The sequence below is a fragment of the Lolium perenne genome, chromosome 7 (assembly GCF_019359855.2).
Source record: "Lolium perenne isolate Kyuss_39 chromosome 7, Kyuss_2.0, whole genome shotgun sequence".
In the NCBI taxonomy this organism is placed as follows: Eukaryota; Viridiplantae; Streptophyta; class Magnoliopsida; order Poales; family Poaceae; genus Lolium; species Lolium perenne.
In genome coordinates, this window is record NC_067250.2 from 247,023,124 (window position 1) to 247,030,742 (window position 7,619).

Below are 7,619 nucleotides of genomic sequence, written 5' to 3' on the forward strand. Positions count from 1 at the left end.
AAGAGGCATATGTACAACATGGAGGCAATATAAGATCATATACGGAGATTTGGGTGAAGTTATCATACCATAGCCTTGAGAATACCCAAAACTCACAATAGGATGCCTCCATGTAGTTGTTGATGTAGCCAAGAGACAAAATGACCAACTAGAACCAAACGGCTACAAACAACAACGGTCTCCATCCACCTAGGAACTTCTCCCCCTTTGGCATCGGAACACCAAAAAGGAGGGTAACTAACTAGAGAGATGGAGAAAAAGAACATACAACCAAGCTTGCAAAAATCACGAGAAAACAAGCTTGATCGAGGTTCTTAAAACAAGAAGAAGAAAGCAAAGAAGAAAGACAAAACAAGGTCACGAAGAACCGAAAAACCCTCAAGGAGGGGGTGTTGGTGGCCGAAGCCACCGTGTAAGAGTATAGTAGTTGTGAGGTCGCGTAGATGTATCTAGGACTCACGGACTACAACTCAACATGAAGCTCATAAGTCACTTAATTGACAAATAGCAAATGTTTTGGATTTCTTTATGCATTATGGGGGGAGTGATAGCTCAATGGATTTAAACCGCACTCCCCCTATGTCCATGCGTGCCTTTCATCTAGATATGACGGTAAGATTGGTATGTGCGCACGACGGTCAAGCAAAGTGCGACGGATCAATGATATTTAGCTCATGCCTCAACTCAATAAAGCGCTTCTCATCCAAGGGCTTCGTGAAGATGTCCGCCAATTGCTCCTTGGTGCCAATATAGGATAGTACAATATCTCCGCAAGCAACGTGGTCCCGGATGAAGTGGTTCCGTATCTCGATGTGCTTCGTCTTGCCATGATGAACCGGATTGTAGGCGATCTTGATTGCGCTCTCATTGTCACACAAAAGAGGCACCTTGCTATACTCGAGTCCATAGTCCCGTAAGGTTTGCCTCATCCATAAGATTTGAGCACAACTACTCGCCGCGGCAATATACTCGGCTTCCGCGGTGGAGACGGAGACACAATTTTGCTTCTTCGAGGACCAACACACCAAGGATCTTCCAAGAAAGTGACATGCTCCGGAGGTAGACTTCCTATCAATCTTGTCGCCCGCCCAATCGGAGTCGGTGAAACCAACCAATGCAAAGTCCGTGTCCCTTGGGTACCATAGTCCGAAGTGTGGGGTATCAACTAAATATCGAAAGATCCTCTTGACCGCCACAAGGTGGCTTTCCTTCAGACTTGCTTGAAACCGTGCACACATACCAACGCTCAACATGATATCCGGGCGAGAGGCACAAAGGTAGAGAAGCGAACCTATCATCGAACGGTAGAGCTTGGTATCCACCGCCTTGCCTCCTTCGTCAAGAGTGAGTTGACACTTGAGTTGCATCGGAGTTCCGATCCCCTTGGCGTCCTTCATATCAAAGCGTTTGAGCATGTCTTGGAGGTATTTTGCTTGATTTATGAAGGTGCCTTGTCGCATTTGCTTGATCTCGAACCCGAGGAAGTACTTGAGTTCACCCATCATTGACATCTCAAACCTATTTGTCATCAACATAGCAAACTCATCGTTGAATTTTGTTTTAGTAGAGCCAAATATGATGTCATCTACATAGAGTTGGCATACGAAAAGCTGCCCATTGACCTTCTTAGTAAAAAGAGTGGGATCGATTTTCCCCACTTGGAAACCACGGTCTTCAAGCAACTCCTTGAGATGCTCATACCAAGCTCTAGGAGCTTGTTTGAGACCATATATGGTCTTTTTTAGCTTGAAGACATGGTACGGAAAATGGGGATCCTCGAACCCCGGGGGTTGCTTCACATACACTTCCTCATGTAGAGGACCATTAAGAAAAGCACTCTTAACATCCATTTGTTGCAACTTAAAGCCATGATGTGAGGCAAAGGCCAAAAGGATACGGATGGACTCGAGTCTTGCAACGGGTGCAAAGGTTTCACCAAAGTCCACGCCTTCGACTTGAGAATAGCCTTGTGCCACCAATCTTGCTTTGTTGCGGATGACCGTGCCACTTTCATCTTGCTTGTTCTTGAAGATCCACTTGGTGCCGATAACATTGCGGCAATGATCGGGTCGCTTCATGAGAGTCCAAACATCATTCCTCTTGAAGTTGTTGAGTTCCTCTTGCATAGCATTCAACCAATCGGGATCTTGAAGAGCATCATCAACTTTGAGTGGTTCCACTCTAGAGACAAAGGCATGGTGTGCACAAAAGTTTGCAAGTTGCCTCCGAGTGGTGACGTTCCTCTTTATATCACCAATGATGTTTTGCAAGGAATGAGACTTGAGACGCAAGTGTCTTGTAGTAGGATCTTCACGGCGAGTGTCGGCTTGAGGAGATGGTTCTTGAGAGTCCTCTTGGCCTTCATCACGGTTTAGGTCCTCGCCTTGACCTCCATTGTTGTTGAAAGAGGCAACCTTGTCATGAGATCCGGACGGCTCGGGGGAATAGGGAGTATCATTTTCCATGAAGATTGTCCCCGAACCATGCGGAGAAGAACTTGAAGCTTGACCTTGGTCACTTGATGTTGGGTGTTGAAGTAGACGAGCTTGCGGTGTACGTTGTTCTTGACCTATTTGAGGCGAACTTGGACTTGATTGTTGTTGTAGATGTTGAGGTTGATCTTGAGGTTGAGGTTGAACTTGAGGTTGTTGTAGCGGTTGGCTTGCATTTGTTAGATCAACGGAAGAAGCTTGGCCTTGTGGTGTAGATGGCTCCACTTGGGTGGAACTTGGTCCTTCCCCGGTACTCATAGAAGGTAGCGTTTGAGGTAGGCGGATGCCCACACCCATCCTTTCCTATGGTATCCGGGGGAATTGCATCTCCTTTCTCACAAGAAGCACTTCGCTCCTCCAAAGATCTATCATCTTCATCGAACGTCACATCACAAGATTCTACAACACGTCCACTTGACTTTTTGAAGACTCTATAGGCGTGAGAGTCCGTAGCATAGCCAACGAAAATTCCTTCTTGAGCTCTTGAATCAAACTTGGATAGGCGTGTGTCCTTGACAAGTATGTAGCATTTGCATCCGAAGACCTTGAAGTATGACACATTAGGCTTGTTGCCGGTGAGGATCTCATATGGTGTCTTCTCAAGACCTTTGCGGAAGTAGAGGCGATTAGTAGCATGGCAAGCGGTAGAGATAGCTTCCGCCCAAAAATTGTAGTTGGACTTATATTCCATCATCATGGTTTGAGCGGCTTCGATCAAGGTTCGATTCTTCCTTTCGGCGAACCCATTTTGTTGGGGAGTATATGGCATGGAGTATTGGTGTTCGATTCCTTCCTCGCCGAGGAATTCATCCAATGTGTAGTTCTTGAACTCCGTTCCATTGTCGCTCCTTATTGCAAGAATCTTGTTGTCATACTTGCATTGAACTTGGTTGGCAAACTCCATCATGGTCCGTTGAGTCTCACTCTTGTACTTGAAGAAGAATACCCAACAATAGCGTGAATAGTCATCAACGATGACGAGGCAATACTTCTTTCCTCCAAGACTTTCATGAGATGGTGGACCAAAGAGATCAACATGTAGGAGCTCCAAGCATCTTGTGGTAGAGATAATAGTCTTGGCCTTGTGAGGAGCTCCATGCATCTTTCCTTGTACGCAAGCCCTACAAACACGATCCTTGCAAAAGGAGACATCTTCTTTTAGTCCGAGAATGTGGACACCCTTGTGGAGACTTTGCAAAGTCCTCATGTTGACATGGGCTAGTCGGCGATGCCATAACCAACCCTTGTCACCTTTGGCGAATAGGCAAAGAGCGGAAGACGTTGTCTTTCCGGAGAAATCAACAACATACAAACCGTTCTCTACATATCCAACAAAAGCTACATTGAGTGTCTTGCTCCACAAGAGGACCACCATGTGTTCATCAAAGAATGTGCATAATCCCATACGAGCAATTTGATGAACGAAGAGTAAGTTGTAACCAAGGGTCTCGACAAGGAGGACATTCACAAGTGAGATGTCGGGTGTTACCACCACCTTGCCAAGACCCAATACCTTAGAGCACGTGTTGTCGCCATATGAAACGGTAGAGAGAGAAGGCCCGAGGTCGACAACAATATCCTTGATTCCGGTCATATGACTTGTGGCTCCACTATCAACCACCCATTTAGCGCCACCGGAAGCATAGTCCTACAAGGAATCAAGTCTTGGATTTAGGTACCCATTTTTCAATGGGTCCTAGCATGTTAGTAACAAGGGGCTTGGGAACCCAAATAGTCCAATCGACATTGTCCTTTTGAGGACCAATAAAGCGAGCACGAATATGTCCATAGTAATCAACAAAAAGAACATGAGAAGGGTTGTTAGAGCCGGCGAAACCCGTCGAGGTAGAGTTGGGTACTCCATCCCTCCTTGAGCTAGCATTGCTCCCTTCACGGTTGGTCTCCATGTTCTTCTTGTCCATCTTCTTCTTGGTCCTCCTCTTCCTTTTCCTCTTTGGCTTGGTAGCCACTCCTCCTTCATTGCTTAAGCCCTCTTTGGCTCCATCTTTTTCTTCAATGATTCCTTCCATGTACTTGGCTTGAACTTGGAGTCTATCAACCTTGGCCTTCAAGCGATTGACTTCATCTTCATGCTCCGGATGTGGATGGCAAATATCAAACACTTGGACCTCCTTTGCCTTGTTCACCCGGAAGTGTTCCATCAAAGCTTCTTCTTGGAGAGCGTTCAACTTCATGAGCAAGCGCTTATCATTTTCCATCTTGGCAATGTCGCTCTCATGAGTGCAACATGCGCGGTCCTTGCTCAAGGGAAAGTATTCCTTCAATGTTTCTTCTTGCATGGAGTTGATCTCCATGAGCTTGACTTCCCTTCTCTTCAAGGTGGCAATTTGCTCCTCATGATCACAACATGTATCCTTCTCCTTACTCATACGAAGACACTCCTCCAACGACTCTTCTTGCTTGCTACTCAAACTCAATAGCTTGGCCTTGGTGATCTCAAGAGCGGCAATTTCTTCTTCATGGTTGCAACACGAGGTCTTCTCCTTGAACAAGCGATAGTACTCATCCAAGGCTTCTTCTTGAAGAGCATTGACTTCCAAGAGGAGGGCATTGTGCCTCCTCAGGGAAGTAACTTGATCCACAAGCTCATCATGGGAAGAATCGGGGTCTTCATCATCTTTTGCTTTGTTGGCTTCCTCGAGCAAGAGCATCTTCTTCTTGAGGTCACCAACCAACTCAAGAGCATGGTCTCGATCCTTGGTGAGACGTGAAACAATAGCTTCATTCTTGTCTTCAAGCACAATGACACTAGCTTCAAGAGACATACGAAGGTTCCTTTCATCATCAAGCTCCTCCTTGAGATTGGCAAGCTCATAGGCCGCTTCCCTCTCCAACTTCTCCCTCTTCTCGATAAGATCTTGTGCCGCACCAAGTTGGGCTAAGAGAGCCCCAACATGAATCTTGGTGTCCCCCTTCATGTTACTGAGAAAAGAATCCAAGGAATCCAAACCCATAATCTCACGTTTAATGGTGAGACTAGTGGCATCATCAATATATGAGGCATTAGTAGAGGATGATGGTTTGGAAGGGGATTTTACCTCCGTGGATACCTTTGCCATGAGACACCGTGCATTGTTGGTGGCGAGGTTCTCATTTGGAGAGTCGAAGAGGGAGGTAGAGGGAGTGGTAATGGCGATGGTGGCCACTCCCTCTCCTTCCTTGTTGGAGTGCTTGTCCTCATGCTCCCCATCTTCATCGGAGGTATACTCTTCACAGATGATGAAGGCTCTAGGCTTCTTGTTGGAGGAGACCTTGTCGTCATCGAACCTTGGGGAGAACTTGGAGAATCCTTTGGAGTGTGGCTTGTACCTATCCTTTGGGATAAGCCTTCCACCATAATCTTCTCTTCTCTCAAACGTACAATCCGCGATAAAATGATTCTTGTCGCCGCAATTGTAGCATGTTCTTCCCCTTGTCCTTTCTCTTGGGCTCTTGGAGGGTCTTCTTGGAGAATCACGTGATCTTCTTGGTCTTGTGCTTGGTGACTGATACGTCTTCGACGTATCGATAATTTCTTGTGTTCCATGCCACATTATTGATGTTATCTACATGTTTTATGCACACTTTATGTCATATTCGTGCATTTTCTGGAACTAACCTATTAACAAGATGCCGAAGTGCCAGTTCCTGTTTTCTGCTGTTTTTGGTTTCAGAAATCCTAGTAATGAAATATTCTCGGAATCGGACGAAATCAACGCCCAAGTTCCTATTTTCACCGGAAGCATCCAGAACACCCGGGAAGGACCAGAGGGGGGCACTGGGCCCCCAGACCATAGGCCGGCGCGGCCCTGGCCCTGGCCGCGCCGCCCTATGGTGTCGTCGCCCCTTCGACCCTCCTGCGCCGCCTCTTCGCCTATTTAAAGCCCCTGGATCGAAAACCCTGATACGTTCGACGAAACCCACAGAAACCTTCCAGAGCCGCCGCCATCGCGAAGCCAAAATCTGGGGGACAGGAGTCTCTGTTCCGGCACGCCGCCGGAACGGGGAAGTGCCCCCGGAAGGCTTCTGCATCAACACCGCTGCCATCTTCACCGCCATCTTCATCACCGCTGCTGCTCCCATGAGGAGGGAGTAGTTCTCCATCGAGGCTCGGGGCTGTACCGGTAGCTATGTGGTTCATCTCTCTCCTATGTACTTCAATACAATAGTCTCATGAGCTGCCTTACATGATTGAGATTCATATGATGATGCTTGTAATCTAGATGTCATTATGCTAGTCAAGTGAGTTTTACTTATGTGATCTCCGGAGACTCCTTGTCCCACGTGTGTAAAGGTGACAGTGTGTGCACCGTGTGGGTCTCTTAGGCTATATTTCACAGAATACTTATTCACTGATGAATGGCATAGTGAGGTGCTTATTTATATCTCTTTATGATTGCAATGTGTTTGTATCACAATTTATCTATGTGCTACTCTAGCAATGTTATTAAAGTAGTCTATTCCTCCTGCACGATGTAATGGTGACAGTGTGTGCATCCGTGTTAGTACTTGGTTTATGCTATGATCATGATCTCTTGTAGATTATGAAGTTAATTATTGCTATGATAGTATTGATGTGATCTATTCCTCCTACATATGCATGAAGGTGACAGTGTGCATGCTATGTTAGTACTTGGTTTAGTCTTTTGATCTATCTTACACTATAAGGTTACTAAAATATGAACATTAATTGTGGAGCTTGTTAACTCCGGCATTGAGGGTTCGTGTAATCCTACGCAATGTGTTCATCATCCAACAAAAGTGTAGAGTATGCATTTATCTATTCTGTTATGTGATCAATGTTGAGAGTGTCCACTAGTGAAAGTGTAATCCCTAGGCCTTGTTCCTAAATACTGCTATCGCTGCTTGTTTACTGTTTTACTGCATTACTACTGCTGCAATACTACCACCATCAACTACACGCCAGCAAGCTATTTTCTGGCACCGTTGCTACTGCTCATACTTATTTATACCACCTGTATTTCACTATCTCTTCACCGAACTAGTGCACCTATTAGGTGTGTTGGGGACACAAGAGACTTCTTGCTTTGTGGTTGCAGGGTTGCATGAGAGGGATATCTTTGACCTCTTCCTCCCTGAGTTCGATAAACCTTGGGTGATCCACTT